The following is a 14,014-nucleotide window of genomic DNA, read 5'->3' on the forward strand; positions in this document are numbered from 1 at the left end:
TAAATATTACACTTGTTATCCACGGGTAACATTCTACACATAGTTCCAGTCAGCATGGCAAAGGTGCAACTCGACTGGTTGCAGACAAGATTTGTAAGAATGTTGTCTAAACTGGATAATTGTATTAACTGATTAGATAAACTGGAATTGTTTAAAACGGGACAGAAGAGGCTGAGGAAAGGCTACATTTAGGTGTTCAAAATTGAGGATTATAAGGGAGGAAGAGGAAGATATTTTACTTAGAGGATGGTAGTCTTGACAGGGTAAACGAAGAAAATTATTTAAAATCCAGTATTTGATGGAGCAAGGGATCTAGGGCAATCCAACTAACTGGATACAGAATTGGCTTTGTGGAAGGAAGCAGAGGGTTATAGTGGAAGGGTGTTTCTTTTTGGACTGGAGGCCTGTGGTGTGCATCAGGAATCAGTGCTGGGCCCATTGCTGCTTGGGGTTTATATTAATGACTTGGATGAGTATGTACAAGGCATGATTAGTAAATTTGTAGTTGACACTAAAGTGTGTGATATCACAGAGTAAATATGGTCATTAAAAGTTAAAGTAAGCTCTTGATCAACTGGGAAAATGTGTTGAGGAATGGCTAATGCAGTTTAATGTAGAAAAGTCTGAGGTGTTGAGTTTTGGGAAGTCAAACTTCACAAAGTGCTGGACCAACTCAGCAGGTTAGGCAGCATCTCTGAAGAACATGGATAGATGATATTTTGGGCCAGGACCCTTCAGATTGATGGGGGAGGGGGCAAAGCTGGAAGAAAGGAGGGGCAGGTCATAGGTTGATATAGGTGAGGAGGGTTTTTTGATGTGCAGATGGCTGGACAAAGGTCAGAAATGAAAAGACAAGGTGTGAGTAAAAGGACTTAAGAGTTGCAAATTGTGAAGCATGGGGAAAGAATGTAGGTGGGAAGGGGGAGGGGGGAAAGAAAGGGGAGGGTTTAAGCAGGGGAAGAAGGGAGGGGGGGATGGGACATCTAAAGTACTTCATAGTACTTATCTAAAGGGGAGGGTTTATATAGGAGAGGGGGGTGGGGGGACTTATCTAAAATTGGAGAATTTAATGTTCATACCGTTTGGTTGTGAGGTACCCAAGCGGAATATAAAGTGTTCCTCCAGTTTGTGTGTTGCCAATGGTAGGGCTGCAAGTAATCCAGATTGGGACTATGGTTCTGGAAATGATATTAAACCACTAATGTGCAGCAGTGATCTGGCAGACATATTAAAACCCGGTAGGTCTAGGAAATAGCACCACCCCTGCCGAAGTGGACCAGGTTCTCAAATTGTAGAATTGCCACATTGGGTCTGCACCAAGTTGCAAATGAACCAACATGAGAGATAAACCTACTTGGCTTCGCCATCCCCATTTTACCTGTGACAGATGTAGTTGTCCATGATAGTATGAGTAGGAGTATACATCCCGTGATAAGACAAATCCTGTCTTCAAGATTCAAGATAGCTTTATTTGTCATCCAATATTGGACGAAATTCAGTCACCCACAGTCCAACAATAAAAGCATTAAATAGGCATTAAAATTACACAACCCCAAAAACACACAAAAAAGAAACATTCATCAAAGAAACATCCATCACAGTGAGTCTCCTCCAGTCCTCTCCTCACTGTGATGGAAGGCCACAATGTCTTTCCCTTCTCCTGCCGTCTTCTCCCGCGGTCAGGTTGTTGTGGTTGCAGGCCGCGCCGGACGGTCCGCAGCGGCCCGAGCCTAAGGCGAGTCGCAGCCGCTCCCGCAGCCTCCGAAGACGGCCGGCTCCGCCGATGATAAGTCCGATCCAGGGCGGGCGAACACGCTGCCGCTGTTGCTGCACGTCGGGGCGGTCGTGGCTCCCGACATTGAAGCCCCCGCCCAGCAGAGAAAAATCCCGCGGCATATTTTAGGCCGCGCCGGAAGGTGAAATGTCCGCGGCCCAAGCCCCGTGATCCGGGGCGGGCGAACACGCTGCCGCTGCCGGAGCTCCCGATGTCGGCATCCACGCAGCCCGAGCCTAAGGCGAGTCACAGCCGCTCCCGTAGCCTCCGAAGACGGCCGGCTCCGCTGATGGTAAGTCCGGTCCGTGGGCTCTGCGAACCAGAGCCCTGGAGGCCGCCAGCTCCAGGACGGGCCGATGGTAGGCCGCAGCAGGAACGGAGACAACACCCAGAAAACAAAGGTCGGGTCTCCGTTCGGAAGGGACACATTTACAATTTTACAGTTCCCCCCCCTCCCCCCCACATACACACACAGTACACAAACACAAAAACATGACATCACAACTACAATTAAGACAAAAAAACAACAAAGACAAATGGACCGCAGGTAAGCCGCAGCTGCTATGGCAGCGCCGCCATTTTGGACCTTCACACCAAAGATATCAATATTCAAGAGTAAAATTGAAACAGATCTGAAGACTCAAAACTGAACTGCAGAAAAGTACATTGTGACAATATGTAACTTCATAGACTGGATCCTGTTTCACCCATCACTGCTATCAATCCTGTTTCGTTAAGTGCATAAGATCATGTCAGGGGTGTTATGTCTTACCTAGAATTTTCCATTACAGGGTCTATGCACAATAGAACCCAATGCTTTGAGCTAAGATACTAATGATTTTTTACAGGAAGGCCCATTATAAACAAAATCATTGATATGCCACGCAATGGTAAATTATAATTGGAATCTAGGGAAGAATTTATAGACCGACATTTTGTAAGTACATCGACAATAAATTAACAAGCAATAAAAGTGAAAACTACAAGCTTGGAAAAGGACTCAATAAAAACAATTAGGTAGACAAAAATAATCCACAAAATAAATTTATTACTGATTATAAAAGGCATACCACAGCCATATTAGACCATACAATAGAAACAGCCCAACTCTACCTTCTCAAGCTGGTCCCATTGCCTGCATGTGACCCTCTAAACTTTCCTATCCGTGAACCTCTCAAAATGCCTTTGAAAAAATTATAATTGTATTTGCCTATAGTACTTTGTCTGGCAGCTCATTTTATATATAACTGCCATCTTCTGTGTGAAAAACGTGCCCCTCAGGTCCCCTTTAAATCTTTCCCCTCTCACTTAAATCTATACCCTCTAGTTTTAGTCCTGGCCCTACTCCATTGTCAGAGTGAGGCCCAGCGCAAATTGGAGGAACAGCACCTCATATTTCGCTTGGGTAATTTACACCCTAGAGGTATGAACATTGACTTCTCTAACTTCACCCTTGCTTTCCCTCTCTATCCCCTCCCCCTTCCCAGTTCTCCCACTGGTCTTACTGTCTCCAACTACATTCTATCTCTGTCACGCCCCCTCCTCTGACATCAGTCTGAAGAAGGGTCTCGATCCGAAACATCACCCATTCCTTCTCTCCCAAGATGCTGCCTGATTCGCTGTGTTACTCCAGCATTTTGTGTCTACCCTCTAGTTTTAGACTACTCTGAAAGAAGGTCAGTGACCATCTATCTCATTTATGCAACCTCGTGATTTTGTAAACGTTTATAAGCTAACCACTGGAACCTCCTTCACTCCAAGGGTAACATTCCCAGCCTCTCCAATCTATCCGCATAACACATGCTCTCCAATCGCAACAACATCTGTGAATATTTTCTGCATCCACTCTCACATCGTCATCCTTCCAATAGCACGGTGACTAGAGCTACACGTAATTTTCCAGGTGTGATCCCAACATTCTGGTGCAGCTGGAATATGATGTCTGAGCTCCTGTACTTAGAACTCTGTTGAAGGTAAGCATGTCATATGCCTTCTTCACGGCCTTGTTTACTTGTACTGTTATTTTCAGGCAACGTTTTGGTTTTTAGTTTCAGAGATACAGCGTTGAAATAAGCCCTTCAGCCGACCGGGCACACTGACCAGCGATCACCCATACATTGCTTCTATCCTACACTTAGGGAAAATACAGAAGCCAATTAACCTACATGTGCATGTCTTTGGAATGATGGAAAAAAGCCACCTTGTCACAAGAAAAACATATTAAATCCTTACAGGTAGCACCCATAGTCAGGATCGAACCCAGGTCTCTGGCACTGTAAGGCAGCAACTCTACCCCTGCGCCACTTTGCTGCCCAATGTATTTGACCCAAAGATCTCTCTGTTCGACAACACTCCCCGTGGCCCTGTAATTTATCACATAGAAACATAGAAAATAGGCGTAGGAGGAGACCATTCGGCCCTTCGAGCCAGCACCACCATTCATTGTGATCATGGCTGATCATCCACAATCAGTAACCTGTGCCCAAATTCTCCCCATGTCCCTTGATTCCACTATCCCCCCAGAGCTCTATCGAACTCTCAAATTCATCCAGTGATTTGGCCTCCACTGCCCTCTGGCAGAGAATTCCACAAATTCACAACTCCATGGTTTAACCTCCCAAAATGCATCACTTTGCACTTGCGTGAGTTAAATTCCATCAGCCATTCCTTTGCCCCCTATCCCAGTTGATCTAGATCCTGTTACAACTTTAGACAACCTTCACTGTCCATCGTAGAACCATTTTGGTTATTATCCGCAAACTTCCACATCGTTCTACCTACATTCCTTTCCCAATCGTTAATGTATATAACAGACAACCAAGGGACCCCGAGGCCCAGGCACTGATTCTCCTGCCCCTTTACCCAACAATTCCCCTGGTACAGACCTCAATCTGCAATCCAAATCCTCACTATGACCCTCCCCAAACTGCTAAACATCCACCATCTCAGACAATCTCACCACCACATTGTTCCTTGATGGTTTCCCTAGCAACAAACAGATGTTTTTACATCTCTACACAGTCTCCCCCACAATGCTTGGCCTCAATGTTTCTTGTGTTCTCTCAATGTTCCCCAAACCACAAGGTTATGATCCATCCACGACTAGCATGGCACAAGCTCGATTGAGCCCAGAGCTGCCAGCATCCCATTCCGCCCTCTGTCCAAAATCTTGTCTTGGACCTTGTGCACTACTTAAGTTCACATTTGTTTGGCTGCACGAAAATTTTGAAGCCATCTAACTTGAATTATAAGGTTGCATAATAATCGATGGCTCACAATGGCCAGTGAAGTTTTCCGTTTTAAAGGCTTTTACCATGTAAAGTCAAGCATTATGAAGGCACCATACATTTAATACAATATATTTTGATTGATTTACAATTAATTTAACTTGATTTATTTCCCTATTCCTGTTTAATCAATAGTTTAGGTGCTGCAACATTCTGAAACTATTAATTAATTAATCAATCAATACGCTTACTTAATGGACAACATTTTTTAGATTTAGAGATACAGCGCGGAAACAGGCCCTTCGGCCCACCAGGTCCGCGCCGCCCAGCGATCCCCGCACATTAACACTATATCCTACACACACTAGGGACAATTTTTTTTTTTTCCATTTGCCCAGTCAATTAACCTACATACCTGTACGTCTTTGGAGTGTGGGAGGAAACCGAAGATCTCGGAGAAAACCCACGCAGGTCACGGGGAGAACGTACAAACTCCGTACAGACGGCGCCCGTAGTCAGGATCGAACCTGAGTCTCCGGCGCTGCATTCGCTGTAAGGCAGCAACACAACCGCTGCGCCACCGTGCCGTTAAACATAGTTCTTTAAGAAACTTGATATATATTTTCTTCAATTGCTTGATGCTGTTGTAGTTCAAAACCGTTGTTTAAACTGTGGGTATAAACAAGAAATTAATATAAATTGTATAAGAATTTTAAAATATTACCACTGGTCCTAAAAAGTGATTACAAATATAAATTCTTACGTGCTCCTTTTTGTGGAATTCTTTGCTAAAAAATACAAAAATACATATTGAGATGGTAATGTCAAAACAGTAACAAATAACATAACATAACATAACAACACTTTATTGTCACTCGGCACAACACCGAGCGAAATTTCAGCAGTCACACAAAATACAGCAAAAAGAAAAGAACACAGGACACCCGACCCCAACACAAACATCCATCACAGTGACTCCAAACACCCCCTCACTGTGATGGAGGCAACAAAACTTCCCCTCTCTTCCCCCCGCACCCACGGACAGGCAGCTCGACCCCTACCGAGGCAAACGACACGCACAGCCCCCGCAAGGGGATGGAAGGCCCCCCGGCCGAGCCGCCCCGGGCACCGAAACGTCCCGCGGCCACACCGGGCGATGTTAAGTCCAACGGCCGAGCCGCACCGGGCACTGAAACGTCCCGCGGCCGAACAGCGCTGACGATGTTAAGTCCAGCGGCCAAGCCGCGCCGGGCACTGAAACGTCCCGCGGCCACACCGGGCGATGTTAAGTCCAGCGGCCGAGCCGCACCGGGCACTGAAACGTCCCGCGGCCACACCGGGCACTGAAACGTCCCGCGGCCGCACCGGGCGATGTTAAGTCCAGCGGCCGAGCCGCACCGGGCACTGAAACGTCCCGCGGCCGAGCCGCACCGGGCACTGAAACGTCCCGCGGCCGCACCGGGCGATGTTAAGTCCAGCGGCCGAGCCGCACCGGGCACTGAAACGTCCCGCGGCCGAGCTGCGCCGGCAATGTTAAGGCCCGCAGCCGAGCCGCACCGGGCACTGAAACGTCCCGCAGCCGAGCTGCGCCGGCAATGTTAAGGCCCGCAGCCGAGCCGCACCGGGCACTGAAACGTCCCGCAGCCGAGCTGCGCCGGCAATGTTAAGGCCCGCAGCCGAGCCGCGCCCCGGGGAAGAGACCTAATAAAATAAAGGTTTCCCCCCGCCCCACCCCCCCCACCCCACCCCACACCCCCACCACACATACACAGCCAAAAACAGAAACAAAAACCATCCCAACACCGACACAAACAAAAAAAAAGAAAAAAAGACAACAGACTGCCAGAGAGCCGCAGCCGTTAGGCGCAGCCAACTCCTCCCATATATACCATATGTCATTGTTTTAATGAACACCCCCCCACCCCCCTATCTGTTGGGAACTATTTTAAGTCACACATTCCTACACTTCTTGAATTATCAATATAAAACAAAATAAAGGAGGATAGCAAAAGTTTTTTTAGGTACGTGAAGAGGAAAAAAATAGTCAAGGCAAATGTGGGTCCCTTGAAGACAGAAGCAGGGGAATTTATTATGGGGAACAAAGAAATGGCAGACGAGTTAAACCGTTACTTTGGATCTGTCTTCACTGAGGAAGATACACACAATCTCCCAAATGTTCTAGGGGCTGGAGAACCTAGGGTGATGGAGGAACTGAAGGAAATCCACATTAGGCAGGAAATGGTTTTGGGTAGACTGATGGGACTGAAGGCTGATAAATCCCCAGGGCCTGATGGTCTGCATCCCAGAGTACTTAAGGAGGTGGCTCTAGAAATAGTGGAAGCATTGGAGATCATTTTTCAATGTTCTATAGATTCAGGATCAGTTCCTGTGGATTGGAGAATAGCAAATGTTATCCCACTTTTTAAGAAAGGAGGGAGAGAGAAAACGGGTGATTATAGACCAGTTAGTCCGACATCAGTGGTGGGGAAAATGCTGGAGTCAATTATAAAAGACGAAATTGCTGAGCATTTGGATAGCAGTAACGGGATCGTTCCGAGTCAGCATGGATTTACGAAGGGGAAATCATGCTTGACAAATCTACTGGAATTTTTTGAGGATGTAACTAGGAAAATTGACAAGGGAGAGTCAGTGGATGTGGTGTACCTCGACTTTCAGAAAGCCTTCGATAAGGTCCCACATAGGAGATTAGTGGGCAAAATTAGGGCACATGGTATTGGGGGTAGGGTACTGACATGGATAGAAAATTGGTTAACAGACAGAAAGCAAAGAGTGGGGATAAATGGGTCCCTTTCGGAATGGCAGGCAGTGACCAGTGGGGTACCGCAAGGTTCGGTGCTGGGACCCCAGCTATTTACGATATACATTAATGACTTAGACGAAGGGATTAAAAGTACCATTAGCAAATTTGCAGATGATACTAAGTTGGGGGGTAGTGTGAATTGTGAGGAAGATGCAATAAGGCTGCAGGGTGACCTGGACAGGTTGTGTGAGTGGGCGGATACATGGCAGATGCAGTTTAATGTAGATAAGTGTGAGGTTATTCACTTTGGAAGTAAGAATAGAAAGGCAGATTATTATCTGAATGGTGTCAAGTTAGGAGGAGGGGGAGTTCAACGAGATCTGGGTGTCCTAGTGCATCAGTCAATGAAAGGAAGCATGCAGGTTCAGCAGGCAGTGAAGAAAGCCAATGGAATGTTGGCCTTCGTAACAAGAGGAGTTGAGTATAGGAGCAAAGAGGTCCTTCTACAGTTGTACCGGGCCCTGGTGAGACCGCACCTGGAGTACTGTGTGCAGTTTTGGTCTCCAAATTTGAGGAAGGATATTCTTGCTATGGAGGGCGTGCAGCGTAGGTTCACTAGATTAATTCCCGGAATGGCGGGACTGTCGTATGTTGAAAGGCTGGAGCGATTGGGCTTGTATACACTGGAATTTAGAAGGATGAGGGGGGATCTTATTGAAACATATAAGATAATTAGGGGATTGGACACATTAGAGGCAGATAACATGTTCCCAATGTTGGGGGAGTCCAGAACAAGGGGCCACAGTTTGAGAATAAGGGGTAGGCCATTTAGAACGGAGATGAGGAAGAACTTTTTCAGTCAGAGGGTGGTGAAGGTGTGGAATTCTCTGCCTCAGAAGGCAGTGGAGGCCAGTTCGTTGGATGCTTTCAAGAGAGAGCTGGATAGAGCTCTTAAGGATAGCGGAGTGAGGGGGTATGGGGAGAAGGCAGGAACGGGGTACTGATTGATAGTGATCAGCCATGATCGCATTGAATGGCGGTGCTGGCTCGAAGGGCTGAATGGCCTACTCCTGCACCTATTGTCTATTGTCTATTGTCTAAAGTTTGCCAGGTGTTGGTGACTGAACATAGTAGACAGATTTAATGGAAATAACAAATTAAAATGTCAGCAGTGATAAGACTTCCACTAAGATACTTTTTAAATACAATTTTTTACCAAAATATAAAAAATTGAACATTGTTTTGTCATTTCACTATTTTCTGATAAGTTTGGTGAAGTCCTCTTGCTGATTACCGAACTGAGTGAGTGTGTTGTTTCATTACTCTCCATCCATAACTTGCTCACTACTGATTTATGGAAAAGAGGCACAAGTGGTGGAAGAACTCAATGGGTCAGGCAGCATCTGTGGGTATCATGGATAGGTGATGTTTTAGGGATCAGGACCCCTTTTCAGACTGACACATTGAGTTACTCCAGCAGTTTGCATCTTTGTAATTTTACTGCCTCCTCTTATTTTTCTTACCTAATTCCCACTGTCATAAACTTTGATCATATCTTGAATACTCCTTTATATCACTGCATTCTTAAATCATCTATGAGAAGATTTCATTTGTTAATCTCTAGGTTGCCGTACCCTGGTAACAGGCAAGGGAGCATTTGTGAATTCTTGGGAGGGTATGGGTGCACAGAGGTATCGCTTGGAAATGAGAAATTAAACCAGCCACATAACCTACTCGTACATATCCCAGTCTTCAGTATGATCGGACACATAGAAACCCATGAATATTGTGGATTAGGCCAACATAGTCATAATACAGCGAGAATTGATGCCACATTCAGCACTGTTGCACCGATTCTTTATAGTCATACAGCACAGAAACAGGACCTTTGGCCCACCATGCCTATACCATTCATTGTTTCATCTATACTAACCTAATTTACCAGCAGGTTGGTCTGTAACCAACTGTGCCTTCAACTGCTCATCCCGATGCTTCTTTAATCGCTTTAAAATCTCCTCCATAACCTTTTAAGGCAGCGCTTTCCAGATTGCAACTACCCTCCAGGTGAAAATATTGTTCCTCCAATCCCCTCTAAACTTCCTGTTCCCCACCTCTAGCCTTTGGCCCATGGACTTAGACACCTCTGCCACTGAGGAAACTTTTTTTATTATCTATCCATCAATGCCTATCATAATTTTGATTATAAGCTTATGGCATTTTAGCCATGGCTGCAATCTTTTTTTTAAATTCGGAGTGCCCCAAATGAAAATGGTTCACCATAACAGTTTTTTTCATAAATCCAAAATATTTATTCAAATATTAAAATAATATCTACAATACATTCAAACCAAAACAGAACTCACCACCAGAATACTATACAAACAAATATACCAATTGAAACTATTATACAATTATATTACAATCCCCATCCAGGATACATCCAATCCCCCGCGGTGCCCAGCGGTCCCGGAAATCCTCCAGGGTGCCCGTGGACAGCGCGTAGTCCCTCTCCAACACCACCCGGGAACCATAACACTGTAGGTCCCTGCCCAACCACATATCCAAATTAGTAAATTTATCACTTACATTTTTTCAAGAAGATGAACATTACTATTCCAGTCAAAGAGAGAAGAACCAGAAGACCAATGCCAAGAAAAAGTGGAAGATCTGTGTTTCCATGCTAAAAATGAAAAGACACATTTAAGTTCAGAAAATGCCAACTTGAAACTAAAACAAAAAATATTGGAAATACACAACAGGCCAGGCTGCATATTTGGAAAAGAAAATAGGTAACCTTTCAGGTCAATTAAATGATAGATCATCCACCTGAAACATAAACTCTGTTTCTCCCTTCACAGATGCTGTCTAACCTGCAGAGTGTTTTGGGCATTTTATATTACATTTCAGATGATCAGAAACACAGTAAACGTCCTTTAAATGCAAAAAAAAGAATTTCTCTATTTATTTATTTATGTATGTTTTCTCTCTATCTAAATAGGTGCTTTAGATGCTTGTCAGTTTCTCAAAACTCTTGGTGTGCTAAATTTAATATCTAATATTCAGTCCAATGGCCTCTTATTATCACCCATTGATTGCTGAAAAGTTCAGCTTGTATCTCCTTCAGCCTATACCTTCAACCGTCTTTTTTATGCTCTGTTTGAATTAAATCAGCCCCAATTTTACATCTTTCTGTGTCTTGTACTTGGTCATTTAAGTCAGCAAGATCCATCCGATCTAGTGTGGCCCTCTGTGTGAATTTTGTCAGAGAAAGAGAATGATATTCCTCCTCTAAATAAAGAAGTGCCCATTTCTTTATGTGATTGATCACAATCCAAATTAAATCTAATTCTCGGTTGTTTCACAACTGAGAGCTGTAGATTCCTTTGATTAAATTTATTATTCGTTAATGATGGAGATAAATCTGTTTTCTCCTAAGGATCTGTGGAATTCTCTGCCTCAGAGGGCAGTGGAGGCCAATTCTTTGAATCCATTCAAGAGAGAGCTAGATAGAGCTCTTAAGGATAGCGGAGTCAGGGGGTATGGGGAGTAGGCAGGAACGGGGTACTGATTGAGAATGATCAGCCATGATCACATTGAATGGCGGTGCTGGCTCAAAGGGTCGAATGGCCTCCACCTATTGTCTATTGTCTATAAGTTACAAGAATAAGGGCGATTCCAGATCCTGACAATATCAGGAATCCCTAGGAGGGTGAAAAAATGTCTCCTGCTTTTGAATGTACAGGTGGTTCTGCTATCACACATGTTTCTGTTACTCAAATTGAATATTACACGAGTGATGAATTAGGGAACAATAATTGCATTATGTGCCTAATTGGTTATAACCTAATTTTGACGGGGAACCAGAGAACTACTTAGAAGTTACTTTGGAACTTGACAAGCAGAAAAAAGCTCCCTTACATTTAAACAGTATAGGGGAACAACATCTGTTTTCATGTAATCTCCCAGCAGTACGTAGACAACATTACCTCTAAGGAACACAGCTGATACTTTAACTGCAGCCGACCACTGAAATTGACAAGCAATCACTCCTATGGGCACCTGTGTAACAATAATGTGTGATCAGAACACTATAGGTTTTAACAATGTTTTGAATGGGGATAAGTCTGGATCTTGCACGAAGGTACTAAATTGGAGTAAGGCAAATTACAACATTATTAGGCAAGAGTTCAGGAAGATACATTGGAAGCAGTTGTTACTGGGTAAGTCCCTATCTGACATGTGGTAGTCTTTTTAAGGCTAGTTCATCAAAGTTCAGGACTGGCATATTCCAGGATGGAGGAGGGATCAGGATAGCAAATTAAGAGAACCTTGGATGAACAAAAAATTGGATGATTGAAAAATTAAACCCACATAGATAGTAATCTGGATTCCCCCCCCCCAAACCCTGTGCAAATTAGCACAGGGAAGCTAAAAGCAGAGAATTAAATGTTTGACTCAAATATTGGTGCGGAAGAAATGGGTTTCAATTCATGGGACAGTGGAACAGAGTTGCAGGGAAAGGAGAAATTGTTCGTCTGGGAGAGGTCTTATTTGAATCGTGCTGAGACAACGTCCCGGGCTTCAAAATTTTAACTATGAGCAGTGTGGCCTAGAGTTTTGATGCCATTGAATACACTAGTTTTCCATCTCCAAAATTCCATGGATTCTGGATAGTTCCCACAGATTGGAAAATGAATAACAGAAATTGACAAAAGCAAACCAGTTGATCAAACATACTTTTAGGAGGCTTTCAACAAATTGCCACAATTTAGATTATTAAACAAAAATAAAAAGCACATTATGAGAAAATGTATTGATATCCACACAAATTTATGATTAATTTTCTCAGACATTTCAAAATGCGGCTATACATTCTCTTCTGCGGAATTTTGCTACTAAGTCAGTCAGCCAATGGATAATTAGAAAAATTGAAAACTGATACTGGGTCGTTGCTGAGACTGATTTATTGCAGCATCCATTAAAACACCTGCAGAAAAATGTCCAATGTTCAAGATATGCTTTAGATTTTATGTAGTTTGAACCTTTGATATATGCTTACTTGTTCAGAAGTACTGTTGATTCCATTCGTAGTGATCGTAGAACTCAGAATTTCTTGAGTACCTGAGGAAAAAGAATACAATTCCGGCTGATCTCACTAGCAAGGAATCAACTACGGTGCCTAAAACCAAGGCAAGGTATTGAAGGTCTTGGATCCAAAACATCGCTATTTTCCAAGATTCATTCTAACAATAATTTTCCACATAAGGCCGAACAGACATTATTTCTGTGATTCCCTAAAGCAAATCGTGCCAATCTGACTAGAATCTCCAACCTACATGTCAATAAATGTTCTAACCAGTAGGTGGTGCTGGGAATCACAGGGGCATAATTTTCCTCGGCGAGTCAAAGATTGTGCCAGCACATCGTAACCACTTATGGGTTAGTTTCTGGGTTTACATCTTCTGGCTGTTATACTATGAATTTACATTTACCCCTTCAGAGAATTGGTTCTGGTATTCTGTTTACTCAGAGAGGTGCAACAGTTACTGAAGATATTTTATTTACTTCTAGCTTTCTGCACAAACCAGTTGTGCCAGAAGTGGGAACACTGGTAGTCGCTTTCCCCATGGAATTCACCATGACCGGGAAGATGGGTCTTAGTCACTCAGAGCAGGACGTGCTACTGGTAGAGGAGAGAGAAAAGGGGATTCGAATCCATATCTGTGCAGGGCCAAACTTATTTCCATAAGGTTTTCTCATTGAAATCTGCCAAGTAGTCCAGACATAACTACACATTCAACAGGAACAAGTCTACCAGTGGATGTAAAGTGATGAAAGCTTCATCCGACTGGAGTTGGAAATAGGTTTGGCAATCACTGTTGCATGAAATAAATATTTCATTCCTTTTGCCAGAATCCACAAGGAAGATACAGTATGCAGCTATGCTGGAACTGCATACTTCATCGAGATTCTCGGTATCTTGACTGCATGCACATTGACCAAAAATCCTGCATGCCAACTCTCCAGTGCAATCAAAACTACAAATAATTTAATTCCAGCAATATCCAGTGACTAAGGTAGCAGACCAACAAAACCCCATGCCTTGGTATCGCAATCCCTGCTGTGCCTTCTGTATTTAAGCCATCATGACAAACCAATCTGTAGCTACTAGGTGAACAGTAATAATATGGTTGGTCCAACTGTTTGTTATTCTTGTCACCCTCCCTACTCCAGGAATACAATGGCTGATGA

The sequence above is a fragment of the Rhinoraja longicauda genome, chromosome 14, assembly GCF_053455715.1.
Source record: "Rhinoraja longicauda isolate Sanriku21f chromosome 14, sRhiLon1.1, whole genome shotgun sequence".
Taxonomy (NCBI): Eukaryota; Metazoa; Chordata; class Chondrichthyes; order Rajiformes; family Arhynchobatidae; genus Rhinoraja; species Rhinoraja longicauda.